The 16915-nt window shown below is 40.9% G+C and overlaps 1 long non-coding RNA gene across 1 annotated transcript; it reads left to right on the forward strand.

Annotated features, from left to right (window-relative positions):
* The first annotated feature begins 5576 nt into the window (after positions 1 to 5576).
* LOC309654091 lies at positions 5577 to 15091 on the forward strand. Its single transcript, XR_014259831.1, has 2 exons — positions 5577 to 7532; positions 11293 to 15091. It is a non-coding gene; the product is annotated as an uncharacterized lncRNA (long non-coding RNA).
* The last annotated feature ends 1824 nt before the right edge of the window (positions 15092 to 16915 follow it).

The raw sequence follows: 16915 nt of genomic DNA on the forward strand, positions 1-16915 counted from the left end.
TATTTTACCATAATAAAAAAAAGATGAAAGAACAGCATAAACCAGAATTAGGTAAGATGATAGAACTCAAGACAGAATTCAAAATAAAAGAAAAAAGTTTCAGAAGTGAGGACTAAATTTAAAATAATACAAGAGTGGGGACTTCCCTGGTTGTCCAGTGGTTAAGAATCCACCTTGCAATGCAGGGGATGCAGGTTCGGTCCCTGGTTGGGGAACTGAGATCCCACATGCTGCAGGGCAACTAAGCCCGCACGCCGCAACTACTGAGCCCACGTGCTCTGGAGCCCACGCGCCACAACTGGAGAGCCCACGAGCCGCAAGGAAGAGCCCACGCACTGCAACAAAGAGCCCACGTGCTGCAACTAATACCCGACACCTCCAAAAATAAATAAGTTAATTAATTAAATAAATTAAATAAAATAATACGAGTGAATGAACATAATGGATAATGCCTTAAGAGAAACAAACAAGAAGAGGAAAAAATTTTTTTAAATCTAAAAGAAGATAAAAAGAATTTTAGAGAAATGGCAAACATAACAGATAGGCAAAAAAGAGTCAGGACAGCTCTGAAAAGAGTAAATACGTATAAGGGGCTTTCCTGGTGGTGCAGTGGTTAAGAACCCTCCTGCCAATGCAGGGGATATGGGTTCGATCCCTGGCCCAGGAAGATCCCACATGCCGTGGAGAAGCTAAGCCCGTGAGACACAACTACTGAGCCTGTGTGCCACAACTACTGAAGCCCACGCGCCTAGAGCCCGTGCTCGGCAACACGAGGAGCCACCGCAATGAGAAGCCCGCTTGCCGCAACTAGAGAAAGCCTGCGCACAGCAACAAAGACCCAAAGCAGCCAAAAATAAATAAATAAATACATTATATATATATATATATATATATATATATATATATATATATATATATATATATATATATATATATATATATGTATGTATAAGAATCTGTTATACCATAAAAGTGACATTTCAAATCAGTGGGACAGATTAGTCAGTAAATTGTGATACATAAATGTTGGGGTATAAATATTTCTCTGGAAGGATCCACAGCACGGCCAAAGCAGATGTCTCTGAGGAGGGAAATGTGTGGCTGGGGAACGTGGGGAAAAGGGTCACTTTTCATTGAATACCCTTGTGTACCTTTTCTAGTGTTCTGTCATGTGAATCTATTACCTGTGAAGTTTGCCTGAGTTCAAACCCCAGTTCCCCCAATTGCTAGCTCTTAATCTTGGGCAAACTCTTCACACTCTCCAAGCCTCTTTATCTGTGAAGTAAGGTCAGTAACTTAGCCTGGTGCTGCCTGGCACAGAATAAACTCTCAAAAAATGGACATTATTAGTGAAAAAAGCCCAAATGCCCATCAGTGGATGAATGGATTTTTAAAATGTGGTGTATATGTGAAATATTATACAGCCATAAAAAGGAATGAAGTACTAACACATGCTACAACATGGACGAACTTGAAAACATTATGCTAAGTGAAAGAAGCCAGAGACAGCGGTCACATTTGTATTATTTCATGAAATGTCCAGAAAAGGCAAAAACCATAGCGACAGAAAGCAAATTAATGGTTGCCAGGACTGAAGGAAGAGGGGATGAAGAGTGCCTGCTGATGCTTAAGGGGGCTTCTTTTTGGGGTGATGAAAACGTGATGGGTTAGATGCCGGTGATGGTTGCATAGGCTTGTGGATGTACTAAATGACACTGAATTTGCAGTTTCAGAAGGTGAATTTTATGGCATGTGAATGACATCTCAAAAAAATAATTTTGAAAATGAAAATTGCCCGTTTTCCCATAGTCACTATCCACTGTCTCCATCTCTCCCTTCTCCCCACTGCATTCCTTTTCACGCCCACCCCTGCCGCTCTCTCCCATCGTCACTCCCTCGAGCTGCCCCACGAGGCCTCCCAGGGAGCCTCTGAACCCCTGGGCGCCTGCGTCCTGTGGCTGTTGGAGCTGCTGCCCAGTGCGCGTGCCCCCACCACTCTCACCCGTGAGAGTGGACGCTTCCGTCGGATTTTTTCTCATGCGTTTCAGTTGATGGTGATGTTTACAAAAGGCGGCACGTGCCCTGCTCAATGGAGGAAGCCCCTCAAGTTAATATTTAGGCGCGTGCAGAAGTTTGATCTCGTCCACCAGTAACCTCAGGATGCTGTGCTCTGAAAGCCAGGTTGGCCGCCTACGGGCATCTGCAAATACAGAGGACTTCAGAGGCATTTGGGCCTCAAGTTGAGTCCTTGTACCTCCACATGGGATGTGACCTCAGCCCTTTGCTGCACCTCTGTAAGTGAAGTGGCACAGGAATACCGGCCTTGCCCGTCGTTGCCAAGGTTAACTGAATAGTGCATTCGCTCCCCTCGTGCTTAGGTGTTGAGTACATCGTGATTTACATACCAGGCCCTATTCGTGGGCCTCCTGATGCAGCAGTTCCCTTGGCTCTGCCCCTGTCGTCAGCTGCCCCTAGGATAACTCTGAGCCCTAGCCACTTCTCTGGTAGATTTCCCTATTCCCCCACTATAATCACACCTGAATAGGGCAACTCAAACCTTTCAGAGATGTGTCGTGAACCTCTTGTTTTCTGAAATACCTATCTGGTGGTTGTGAGACTTAAGGCCAACCTCCCCGAGAGACTTTGTTTCTATTTCTCCTAGTAAACCTAGACTCATCTCCTGTCACCTTCAACTCTACTCCAATTGTGTTCTTTCAACCCAGACCTCTGACCCTGCTTTTTACTTCTGCCATTTCATCCTCACTCCTGCTTCCTTTCCTAAATCCATACATCTCTTTTGGCCTTCCTAGACCTGGGCCAAGTTCCTTCCTCTTTCCTCAGTTTTTACCCCTTTCCTTCATTCTCCCATCCAACTTTCAGGCCTTCCTTTCTCACGCCCCAGTTAGCAGCATCTCAAAATTCGAAAGGTTTATTACTCATCTATTAATGGTATTCCATTCACTTATTCAGTTCTATACCTATCTTACCTATGTATGGAAGAACCGCTGGTAGCCAAAGTGGCACCAAGAATCCTAGCAGCTGTCACCTGACGTATCCGTAGTAGTCAGCAATTTCCATTTCTTTGTCCCTCTCAGTGAAAAATTGCAGCTTCCCCGAAGAGGTGTATCTGGCAGCATTCTCCCGTTGTTGAGCCCGCCTCTTCATGGCCTCTCGCTCTGGCCTCTGCTCTTGTTCGATGGGCTTTGACATGACTGGCTCAGGCACATTGGGTTCCCTCCATGGAATTCGTTGCTTGCTGAAGTCTTGGCATAGAAGTTGGGTTTGGAGCTTGGGTGGGGACTGGCGCTTAGTCACAGCAGGGGGAACAGGCTCGCGCTGGAGAGAAGCGCCAGATGAATTTTTGTAGGGTGCAGGCCTAGGAGCAGCAGACTGAGGGGACACTAGGCTGGGTATGGTTGGTCCAAGCCGGTTGGGTTGGGTTGGCCACAGTTGGCTGAGCTGGTTTGGCAGGACCTGGCAGAGAGGCAGGAGCTGGCTGGGATGAATTGACTGCAGCAGGTTGAGCTGAGTCAGTAGAACCAGGCTGGGCACGGTAAGCCACAGCAGGCCGATGTGAGGCCAGAGACTGTGGCCTCTGAGGAGCGGGTCGAGCTTGAGGCTTGTCCCAGGCAGAAAAAGGCAGAGGTATCAACTTGACCGTCTCAGGAGGAGGCAGCTCATACTGGAATGGAGATGGACACTCTGTTTCAGCACTGCTGTCTGGTTTCTGGGCTTCGACTTGAGTTTTCTCAGCACTCTTACCCTCACGTGGGGTATGCCGCCATGGCTGGATAGCTGGGGGTGGCTGGGGGTCTTTGGGGTTGCTTGAATTTCCCAAGACCCGACAGGAAGAGAGCCCAGTTTTCTTATCATCCTTCTTCCCCAGCGCATGAAGAACCTTCACAGACTCCAGCATGCGCACGCCAAGGGAGGTTCGAGGCTTTTGAAAGCTCAGTTTGGTGTTTCTTTCGCTTCGTCTCGGGAATAGTTGGCTTCTCTTCTGCCTTGACTTTGTTCCCTGACTGCTTGTTCTCTTCAGCCTTGTTTCTTCCTCTGGTCCTTTTGGTCTTTTCCTGCCCATGGCTCTCAGTTTTGCTGATCTTTCTGGATGCAGCTTTCTGAGGTTTGCCTTTAGAGTGCTTGGCCGTGTTCACAGGAGCCCTGTCACTGACTGCAGCGTTGCATATAACCACTTCTCCCCCTAACAGGCACTCTGGATTCTTTGGCTGGATTTTGGCCTTGGGAGCACCACTGATAGGCTCAGAGGCTTTCTGTTTGTTCTTCCTGGGTTGATCAGAGGGAACCTTTATGACACTTGGCTTTTCCTGCACCTGATTCACCTTAAAGGCTCTGGTATCTTTGGCTTTGATCCCGTTGGAACCTTGGGATTGATCAAGATCTTTCCAAGAACTAAAGAGCTGGGGAAGGTGAATATCCTCCGCCAGTGTAGTAATGTCTGCAAAACCACTGCTAGATTCGATCCCATTTTCAAGCGTCCCTAGGTCCTCACGACTCAGGCTGTTCTTTCCCAGATCAGCATTTTCAGATCCAGGCTGCTTCTCTTGGCCGAGGGGATCGGTGTAGGCCAGCGGCTGGTGAATATCAGGGATTTCTAAAGGGAGTAGTGGAGGATCTTGGTTTTCTTTTGGGATGTGTTAGGCATCCAGAATCTTTGAAAGCTTGGTTTTAATATCATCCACGTTCTTACTCTCTATTTGTCCCTGGCTTGGAGCTGGAGACAGGGCCAGGAGACGACTGGCACTCTGGGCTGGAGCTGTCACTGAAATGTCCCCAAGTTCAGGTGTTGGGTTACTCTTAAGTATCTGAATATTTCTGCTACTTCAGGGCTTGGGGAGTTCTTGAGTTTGTGTCACACAAAATGTCTGGCTTGGAGGTTGCAATCCCAGGGAATTTTTCATCACCTGGGAAGTCTCCATCACTACAAAGAAATCAAGGTAAAAGTCAGTCCCTGGTAAGTGAGATGCTCCCGCTAAACTCCAACACAGCAATCATGTACCGTTCAAGGTACATGATTGCTGTGTTGGTGTTTACGGGCAGGATGGGCGAGGCATTTCTAGTAACTCTTCTTAAGGATCATGGACAATGCCCTATGCTACGAGATAAGCGGTGACTGTTGTAATTCTTACTGGTGATCATTTCATGTCACTGATTCTTGGCTTTCTTTGTATTTCATAGGATTGTTATAAGTCCAATACAAAATGAGTCTTATTTTTAAAAAACTGAAGTGTTTTACAAAGCCTAGCATTCTCATGTAGAGTCCTTCCAATTCTCCCCACTTTCCTGAGAGGCTAAGAACACTTCACACCATGAACTAAGAGAGGGAGTAGAGCCCTTTCTGATGAAATATAGAAACAAAGACAGAGTCTTAGCCTGCTTGCTCTGGACAGGATCTCGGACCACAAGGTCTTATATCCTGGTATAAATGAAGGAAGTGAGGACAGTTCAACTGGCACTCTCATAACAAGAGTTCTGAAACACCTTCCAAAGAGACTATAGCAGTAGATCAGGGAAGGGAGTGCTACAGTGTGGTAGTACAGGAGGAATGCTCGGCTACAGCAGTGAAAAATGTGGTACCTATTGGTGTGCTCTCGGGGTTCTTGTACATGTAGCATAGATGACCTTTACAGTGTCCCTCCCACCTTCCCACCTGCATTAGGTGTACTGTTTTTTTTTTTTAATTTGTTTATTTTTTGAACTTATTTATTTTATGTATTAGTTTTTTTGGCTGCACTGGGTCTTCATTGCTGTGCACGGGCTTTCTCTAGTTGCGGCTAGCGGGGGCTACTCTTGGTTGCGGTGTGCGGGTGTCTCATTGCGGTGGCTTCTCTTGTTGCGGAGTATGGGCTCTAGGCGCGTGGGCTTCAGTAGTTGTGGCTCACGGGCTCTAGAATGCAGGCTCCGTAGCTGTGGCACATGCGCTTAGTTGCTGCACGGCATGTGGGATCTTCCCTGACTAGGCCTCGAACCCGTGTCCCCTGCCTTGGCAGGCCGATTCTTAACCACGGCGCCACCAGGGAAGCCCTAGGTGTTCTTATATAGAGTCTAAAAACAGAGAGCACTGAGCGAATGTAGTGCTTATTAAAGGCTCAGGATCTACATTCTACCTGTCTGTACACCCCTTCCCAGCTGTAGATGTGACCCCATTTTTGAATGCTGACCTCATTCTTCAACTTTCTTGCTGTTTGTGGGGCTTGCCCTTTGGCATTTTCTTAAAAGCTAAACATAAACTTACCATATGACCCAGCAATTCCAATCCTACGTATATATGCAAAAGAAATGAAAACATATGTCCACAGAAAAACTTTTACAAAAATGTTCATAGCAGCATGATTCACGTTATCCGAAAAAGAAAAAAAATGAAACAATCCAAATGTCCAACAACTGGCAACGGGATAAACAAAATGTGGTAGAGCTATACAATGGAATACTAACCAGCAATAAAAAGGAGTACTGGTACACACTATAACAAGGATGAATCTTGAAAACATCATGCTAAGAAGCTAGATGCAAAGACTAGATATTATATAATTCTATTTACGTGAAATGTGCAGAAAAGGAAAAAGGCAGATTGGAGGTTGTCTGGGGCTGGGAATGTGGATTGATTGCAAACAGGTATAAGGGACTTTTCTGGGTAACAGAAGTGTTCTAAAACTGGATTGTGGTGATGATTGCACAGCTCTGTAAATTTACTAAAAATAATTGAATTGTATACTTAAAATGGATGTATTTTATGGTATGTAAATTAAACTTCTATAAAGTGTTTTAAAAATCTCTGTAAAGATATGCAAGAACAAGTCACACTGAGTAGCTCTGGAAAAGAAAGATGGGTGCCTGGGAAACGGGAGAGGGAAGACACTTTATCAAATACTCCTTTATATATTTTTAATTTTGTACCATGTATTATCAGTTTAAGAAATGAGAATAAACAAAACAAAAACTTACAAGGAAGAGTGTGGCAATAAAGGTTTAATGGCTTTGGTGAGTTCAATAGGAGTAAAACATATGTAAGGCCATAGAAATGTTCTAGCTTACAGAAAGGAAGATGATAAATCCTCTGTCACCATCTGAAGCACAACATGCTTAGTTCAAAGGGACATGCTTAAAAACAGGATGTCAACAAATAGACCCAGAAGCTGTCAACTTAGGAAAGGGGAGTAGAAAGGATGACCTGTGAGAAATGGTTCAAAGAGTGAAGACCTGAGGGGAAATACTTCAGGGAAGGAAGTGGGGACCTGAGAGGTAGAAGATTAGGTCTCTTTTGTGCCTTCAGAGAGCAGAACTGGAAGCAGAGCCAGGAAATCTAGTACAGGCAGATTTTGGATCTTTTTAAGTTTTAAAACCTTTGCCAGCTGGAGCCTTAGACAAATGAAACAAGTTGCCAATGAGCGGCAAGTGAGTGGTGGAGCTGTTGAAGCAGAGGCTGGAGCACCCTGTGGAGCAGAGGCCGCGGGAGTGTTGACGGTCCCTTCCGAGAACGAGTCTGAGAACCTCTGGCACTTCCAGAGGACATGGTATGCACCGCTGGGTGTAAAGCACACACGCTTACATCGGATTAAATGAGGAGCCTTGGTGTGTGTGTTTCTGCTTCTAGTTTCAATCTTTCTGATTAAGTTCATTCCTGCCTATAAAACGGTAAACATTTAAAAATAGAAAATAGTCTAAAAATAAATTCTTTCTCAACAAAATGTATCTAGTTAGCCCTCTAGGATGGTGAAAATCAAAAGGACAGACGACAACAAGTGTTTTCAAGGATGTGGAGAAATGGGAACCTTCACACATTGCTGCTAGGAATGCAAAATGGTAACAATACTTTGCGTAACAGTCTGGTAGTTCCTCAAATGGTTAAATATAGAGTTAACCGTATTATCCAGAGTATATCCATTCGTCGGCATATGCCCAAAAGAAATGTAAAATACGTCCACACAAAAACTTGTACATGGATGTTCACAGCAGCTTTGTTAATAGTAGCCAAGCAGTGGAAGAAATGCAAATGTCCAGTAACTGATGAATAGATAAGTGAAATATGAGCATTCATACAGTGGAATATGATTTGGTCATAAAAAGGAATGAATACATGCTACAATGTAGATGAACTCTGAAAATATTAAGTGAAAGAAGCCAGTCACAAAAGATCACATGTTGTATGATTCCATTTACATGAAATGTCCAGAATAATGAAATCTATAGAGACAGAAAGCAGATTAGTAACCACAGCCGGGGCAGGGGCTGGGGCAGCGGTGGGAGATTGGGAGAAATGAGTGACTGCTAATGTACATAGTGTGCTTATGGTACGTGTTGAAAATGTCTTAAAATTAAATTGGGGTGATGGTTGCACAACTCGGTGAATACACTAAAACACACTTAACTGTACGCTTTAAATAGGTGACTTTTATGGTATGTTAAGGATCTCAAGAAAGCTATAACAATGTGTTTATTCATGTACGCAAACTGAAATACATGTCGATTATGAAGCCTTATTTGGAGAAAAAAGCTTCTCGGGCTCTCAGTTCTTACATCTTCTGTTACTGAATCAGGGGTACAAGAACAATGGAAGGTGACCAACAGCGTCATTTCCATTTAACAGTGGACAGTCCGAACAAAAATGTGGGCGCTGGGTATTGTACGTTTGGTGCAGCGCTACACACACTATGGCTAGCGCTAAGTGCAAACCGTCAGAACCGTGCCGTCACGCTAATTTGGCCTCCACAGATTGAATCAGTAACCACAATTCACAGGTCTGCACTGTGTGTGACAATTTGTGCTGAGGACCCACCATGGGCTAGAACATAGAATTGTTGCTGAATTCATTTACAGATGCTGTCGGTAAACCACAACAATCCACTTTCCTTAGTCCGTGGGAGAGTCTCAGGCATTTCCTCTAATGATCTCATCATCCCTGAGCGCCTGGATGTGAATCAACCCACTCTGTTCTCTGCAACTGGGCTTACACATAAAGATTGAAGTGACTACAAGTCAACTCACATTATCAGCTACCATGATTTAAGCTTTCTGTTGCAGAGCGTCTTGAAAGGAGATACACACTGGCTGGCTTCTTCTGTTATAATTTCTATTATTGTGAGAGTAAACTCACCTGTTAATGCCTTATTACAACTGGGGGAAAAGTAACTGCCACCATCTCAGAGATGTTTCAGGCTTTTTGTAGTACTTTTTAGTTTAATTAAAATCTAGGTGAAATTCATTCCCGCATTCCCGTGTTCATTGATCAGACAAACCATCATAGAGACCCGGGGGGGGGGGGGGGGGAGAAAGCTTTTCAATTAAATAATGACTTCTTAGATGGAAACTGAACTTAGGAAAACATCTCTAATATAGGAAAAAGGCTGTATTTTCTTACATCACCGTATACAGCTATTCTTCATGTATGAAGATTGTTATTGCCGACCTGCTGCCAGCAAGGTGCCTGCCGAAAGATGCTTTTCTTTCAGAAAAATGGGTTTATGCTAATTTACTTATAACCACTAAAGTTTAGGACCAGAGATACACATTGATAAGACAGAGTCAAAATTAGAAATGCAGTCGATGGCACCAAAAGACAGTCTTTTCTTGTGAAAAGTTTTTAGCTATGCACAGTTCAAACTGGCAACTGGCATTTCAGTACCAAAACTTACTAGCTTGTCTGCCCCCAAAATAACATTTTGACGTAGATTTAATTCTGAAAGGCAAGATTAGAACTTCTAAAAGCAGGAACTAAGGTGATAACTGTCTATTAGTCACCATCAGAAAATCAGAACTGGTCAATTATTTCTGCAAGTGTGGTAGATGATAACTCTAATATATCCTCCCCCTCAAATCAAAAATGCATTGCGCCTGCAGAATGGTCCTCAGAAAATTTCTTTTCATACATGAATGAGTAAAGATTGCAGAGACATAACGAATCTGAATAATGCCAAAATTCAAAGTATGGCCATGAGACTGTAGAGTTAAAATGTAATGGAAGTACTTGTCATTAGAACCGAGGTCAAGAAACTAACAGGATGGTAAGGTTCCCAGATAGTGGCTGGGTTTGGGGTAGAAAAGAAAGAAAATCAAGAGCTAAAGTCCTCAATTAATATACAGGAAAAACTGGAAGGTTAGCAAATGATCATTAAAATCTTGTAGAGGGTGGTAGAGCTAGATGACTTAAGTCCCAAAGGATTTTCTATCAGGTTTGAAAAATTATGGTCTGGAAGTGACCCTCTCACTCTCTTTTCTTCTCTGCATTCTCTGAAATCTTTCCTCTTAGCTTTAGTATTTGTGAGGATTATGATCACCTTTTTTACATGGATGGCTCTAAAATCTTTATTCCACTCATGACATACTCATGAGGTCATACGTAGCTATGTTTTTAGATATTTTCACTTGGATGTTTTGATCTAACTTCAACTTTAATCAATAAAACTCCTTCATATTTCAGTCAGAATTAGTTTCCTCTTCCAATCTCTCCATTTTGATAAGGTGTTTGCATAGTATTTTAGTTGCTTTGGGTAGAAATTTCCAAAGAACCACGGCTATTAATTACCAAGTCCAAGTGACGAGAGTCCAGCTTAGTTTCTTCTCATAAATTAATTTATGAGTATCACTTTCTTACTTAAAAATCTCTACTGACAATTAGCTAAACATTTGGCAATAAAATTATATCTAGACACACAAAATAAATTCCATGTGGATTAAGTGTTTAAATGCATTGCCCTCCACCCTAAATAAGTATTAAAAAAAAAAAAAAAGGAGAATACTTTTTTATAATCTTGTGGTTGGGGACATCTTTCTTAGCATGGAAAAAAGAAAGAAGTTGAGTACACAACAATGCTATTACACTATTAATGCAATATAAATAATGCTCAAGAATTAATAAGAAAAATTCTTCAGAGAAAAATGGGCATGTAAATTATATCCTTCAGAGGATATAAGCAGCTAATTCTCAAAACAGGAAATGTAAAGAGCAATCTCTGAAACCTAATATTTAAAAAATGCAACTTAAAGCAATGAGTTTTTTCACACATTAGATTAGCAAATATTTAAAAGACTGATACTACCCATAGTTGGCAAAGGAATGAAGAAACACATCCTCTCATACTTTTGGTGGGCACATATATTTGTACAAAATTCCTGGAGGGCACATAGTTAGAGGTGGGGAGGTCTACAGATTACTGACAGTCTTTTAAATTTCTATTATTAATGATCTACTTAGGATTTAAAACTTCTTGGTCAATTCTGTTCATTTATATTTTCTTAGAAAATCACCCATCTAATTTAGGTTTTAAAATATATCAGCCTAGGGCTTCCCTGGTGGCGCAGTGGTTGAGAATCTGCCTGCCAATGCAGGGGACACGGGTTCGAGCCCTGGTCTGGGAGGATCCCACATGCCGCAGAGCAACTAGGCCCGTGAGCCACAACTACTGAGCCTGCGCGTCTGGAGCCTGTGCCTCGCAACAAGAGAGGCCGCGACAGTGAAAAGCCCGCGCACTGCGACGAAGAGTGGCCCCCGCTTGCCCCAACTAGAGAAAGCCCTCGCGTAGAAACGAAGACCCAACACAGCCAAAAAAATAAAATAAATAAATAAATAAAATCCAGCCATTCATATTTAAAAAAAAAAAAAAAGGAAAAAAAAATATATATCAGCCTAAAGTTGCATACAGTAATCTTTTTTAAAAAAAACACTTCTTTGACTGTGGTTATACCCTTCCATACTATTAGTGTTGATCCTTTTCCTCATGGTCAGAATAACCAGAGATTTGGTCTGTTTTTTTTTTTCAAAGAACCAGATCTTGGTTAAATCGATCAATTCTGGGGACTCATTTATAGAATGCTTATTTCAATTATTTCCTAGTTGAGTTTGTTGAACTAAAATATCATTGAAGGCTATACATTTTCCTCTCAATATAGATTTAGTCACATCCCGTAAGTTTTGGATATGTGCTTTTACTGTCATTAATGAAAAAAATTCTATAATCTCAATTTTTAGTTGTCCTATAGCCCAGAAGTTTAGAATGTTTTAAAATGTTTATTTAAGGAAAAAGTTATAGTTGTTAAATTCCAACCTTATTGTACTGTGGTTAGAGAATATAAGCTTAGTTAGAAATGTTCTACTTTGCGGATTTATCAACATTTTGCCTAAATGTACAGTTAATTTTTGTAAATACTCCGTGGGCATTTGGAACAACTGTGGATGCTGTGTTTTGGGAATAAAGTTTTCTATAGATACTTTAAATCAAACTTCTTAATATTGCTATTCAAATCTTCCATATCTTTTATCTGTTATATGTCAAAATCTGATAAAAACAATGAAAATATCCCATTCTTGTACTTTTGTCACGTTGTATATTGTAATTATGTCTGGATGAACATATGAATGCACTCTGGTTGAAAGCACAGCAGTAATTTTGGAAGTGTCTGAAAGACTCTTTCTTCCCTTGGAAATTACAGAGTGGAGATAGGGTAGATTCTCAAGACAAGTAACATTTAATTAAAAATGACCCAAAAACCCTACCTTTCCATGGTATGGAAACTTGTATTTCTAATCCGGAAAAACTATAAATTATTGGCAGAAAGGTGGAAGTATAGGAATTTTCATGCATTGCAGGGAGGAATATAGACTGGAAATTAATTTGGTACTAATGTAGAAAATTAAGTATACATATAGCTTATGATCCAAGATTTCCACTTGTGGGTCTGTGCAACAAAGGTAGTCTCACAAGGTCCATAAGGCAATGTGGACAAGGATGTGCACTGCTGGTGTTTTGCCTTGTTGGGAATTGACGGCGACCTGGGTGTCCATTACAGGGAAAGTGCATAGGTAAATTGGTAGATGCACTCCATGGAGTACTATGCAGTGATCAGAAACCTGAATTAGATGTATGTATAGCAATGTGATGAATCTTAAAAATACAAGCTTAGTGAAAATAACAAAAATAATGACATACCTTTTATATAAGTTGAAAATACATGACAACACAGAATACATATTTTGTAAGAACTCTTGTAAGCCAAAAGATATTTACATAACATGGCCAGTTCCGATGGGAGGACAGGAATGAGGATGGGATCTGGGAATGAAATTTTAAAAAGAGAGGCCATGAACCTAGGAGTATACTTAACTCAACTCTTGGCAGCTGAAGTTAAAAAAAATTTTTTAACTTTATCTTGGCATAGAAACTGCGTACTAATTCTATGCTTTCGCTCTGCTTCTAGAAGGATTTGTTATGACTAGATTGGAGGTTCAAATAGGTACTTTAGGCAGAAACTAGAACACAATGAAAACTTGAGAATTCTCTCTTCCAGCTCATAACTAACGTTTTATGTTTGATCAGTCTGGCTGAGGTCACTTTTTAATTAATGTCACAAAGAAATTTTTATGGTTTCATATTAGAAAAGATGTGCTGCTTGTTTAAAAAAATACATGAAAAATTAAAAAGAAAAAATGTATAATCCCATAATCTTAAAATAATCTGCTAATATTTAATTTTGATCCAGTCATATAAATACATGTAAATATTATATCTTGCTTTTTACCTCTTAGCATATAATGAAATTTATCCTTGGGTTCCAAGATACTGCTTTGGACTGTTGTTTCTCTCCATATATGTGTGATTGTGAAGAGTGATACGAAATTAGCCTGTTTTATAAAAATGTAAGAAACACTGGTAAACATTTAATTAAATATTACTAAAGCTCTCATTTTATTCTCTCATGGAGGTCTCTTTGTTTGGTAGTTAGTTTGTGTTGTTCATTTGCCCCACTGCTGAAAACGTGGGCAACTGGAAATAATGAGAGGTCAAAAATACAGAGAAATTATTCATCTTCAGCTTTTTCTCCGTAAACAAAAACTGATAAATATGGCTTCTTTTGTACTGACAGTAGTAAACTATCCCTTTTCTTTGATCCCAGTATACACCCAGACATTGAGAGAAAAAGATGGGAAAGGGAGGGGGGGAAAGAAAGAAAAAACAGGGAGAGAGAGAAAGAGCACAGAGACAAACACAAGCAAGAACATGAGAGAAGGAGAGGAGAAAAGGAGTAAGCAGAAGAACAAGAGAGATACACAGCAGAGACAGTGAGACAAGAGACAGCATGGGGTGGGGTGGAGGAGAGCACAAGTGCACAGAATGCGGGTGCACAGAGGCAGAGAGAAAGAACACAGAAGCAGACAGGGTGCAAAGACACTGTAATAAGAGAAAAGCATGAACTATAGAGCCTGGGGACAGCCTGCATAGACACAGCAGAGAGAGGCACAGAAAGAATGAGTCAAAGAAAGAGTAGGTGTAATCAAAGGAAGAAGGGAAGAACAAGCAGGCAGTTGCACTTATTCCCTTATATTCACTCTTAACCCCTCAAATGTACATGTCCTGGGTACACATGTTCAGGGAAAAAAAGCATTAGCATATCTAAGGAAACCTGGGTTAAAGATAAGATAGGCAGTTCAAAAAAGAAGAAATACGGTCGATCAACACACAAAAGAAACTAAAAACTCCGTGTGATTAAAGAAATGTGGATCAGGATAGATACCATATTTCTGGCCTATGTGGCAAGTATTAACAAGAATGCTGTTGGCAGGTATTGACCAAAATATTATTGCACATTACTGGTGAACAAATAATTGAATCAACATTTCAGAAGGACAATTTAGTAGTGTGGCTTAAACATTTTTAATGTGCCTACTTGGTAACCCAGAAATTCCATGTTTAGAAATGTTTCTCAAGGAAATTGAAAAATTCAGAAAGATGTAACAAGACTACCCATCGAAGTGCGGATTATGATAAAGAAAATTTCCAAAAAAACTTAAATATCTGTCATTTGGAACTAACTATTATATTTATACAATGGAACCCATAAAGCTATTAACAATGACTACATAAATCTTTATTTACTGCATAGAAAGATGTCTATGATATACTAAGTGCAGAGCTTCAAAACAATATACATAGTATGATTTCATTTTTTTGGACTGTTGTTTCTCTCCATATATGAACATGATTGTGAAGACTGGTATGAAATCGGCCTGTTTTATAAAAGTGTAAGAAACACTGGTAAACATTTAATTAAACATTAATAAAGCTCTCATTTTATGCTCTCATGGAGTTCTTCATTTGATATTTAGCTTCATTAGATTGCAGACCTAATAAAATAGATCCAAGATAGGCAGTAGGTATGAGAATCATAAAATATAAACCTGGAAGCTTATCTGTAATGTTAATCACGACTATTTCAGGATGGTGAGAATTATGGGTGATTTCCAAGGTCTTTATATTTTATATATTATCTAAACTCTTTATATTTAGTTATCTTTTTACTTTTACACTCAAAAGTAATAAAACATCTTTTTTGACAAAAGTATTTAGTAATAAAGAGAAGAGAGAGATGTAAAGTGGTAGAAGCATCAACCACAGGCAAGCCCTCCACTCCCCAGTCTATGATAAGGAGAGACATAAGCATGGTTCTAGCTGAGAGGAAGGAGCCTACAGAAAAGGAAGAAATCGAATATAAAAGAGAGAGAGAAAACAAAACTGAGAAAACAGATAATGGATTTTAGAAAATATGACAGCACAGAGACCTTAATGAACCTTTTCTTTCATAACTGAGAGACACAAACAAAAAACATCAAAAAGTAAAAGAAACAGGGCTTCTCTGGTGGCACAGTGGTTGAGAATCCACCTGCCAAGACAGGGGACATGGGTTCGAGCCCTGGTCAAGGAAGATCCCACATGCCGTGGAGCAACTAAGCCCGTGTGCCACAGCTACTGAGCCTGCGCTCTAGAGCCCACGAGCCATAACTACTGAGCCCATGTGCCACAACTACTGAAGCCCACATGCCTAGAGCCCGTGCTCCACAACAAGAGAAGCCACCACGATGAGAAGCCCGCGCACCACAACGAAGAGTAACCCCCCCTCACCACAACCAGAGAAAGCCCGTGCACAAAGACCCAACGCAGCCAAAATAACTAACTACATAAATAAACAAATTTATTTAAAAAGTAAAAAAATATTCAGAATGTAGGGAACAGACTCAACTCACACCACAAAATCCCAGAAATAATATCTAAAGAAACAACTGGGAATAAATATAAGGAGCCACCACAAAGCTCTTCCTACACAAAGGACCATACAGCAGAAGGGTAAAAGGTGAGTCAACAATTCAAAATATCCCACTGGTATCTCAGAAAAGGGACTGAGGTGATAAGTGGCCCAGGAGAAAGATAAATGTCCCAATTGGAGACATGTTCCCTGTGAAAAAATAGCTCCTTATGTCCTTGCCAGAATGGTTTACTGTATGCCTGCTCTGGCCAGGAAGAAGTCAGAAAAAGGGATGGGAAATAACCTTTTAAGTCTAAATATCTTAGTTTTATTACTAAGATTTGCTAGAAAAAAATAAGGCCTCAGCCATATCACTGCCCACACAACAATGCTATGAAAGCAGCTGCCAGGTGACTTTACAGTAGTGTAATAGCAAAACCCCAAGGGCATGTCCTATAGAACAAGATACTTTCCTCACCTCCACACTTGATAAGGTGGCCATCAATTTATGAGTTTCACAACAATGGCAGAGAAAAATGTCACCTACTGTAGCTGTCCAGAGTCCTAGAATCAATTACTATCTTTCTGCCTTTCCCAAACTCTGAGGGGCAAAAGAAATACAAGCCATACACAATGAGCCTTCAAGTTCATGTCCTAGGAAGGGGACTCAAGCAGTATCTTGTAAATAGGTAATAAGGTCATCAAATGTGATCAAATAAATGGTTGTGATCAAATAAATGGCTTCCACAGAATGTTTTGAGACAAAGGTCATCTGAAAACAAAAGAGAAGGATTTATGAAAATATTCTATAGCATTAAAGTGGAAGAAAGGGGGCTTCCCTGGTGGCGCAGTGGTTAAGAATCCGCCTGCCAATGCAGGGGACACG

Source organism: Balaenoptera physalus (genome assembly GCF_965194825.1).
Source record: "Balaenoptera physalus genome assembly, contig: HAP1_SCAFFOLD_1936, whole genome shotgun sequence".
In the NCBI taxonomy this organism is placed as follows: domain Eukaryota; kingdom Metazoa; phylum Chordata; class Mammalia; order Artiodactyla; family Balaenopteridae; genus Balaenoptera; species Balaenoptera physalus.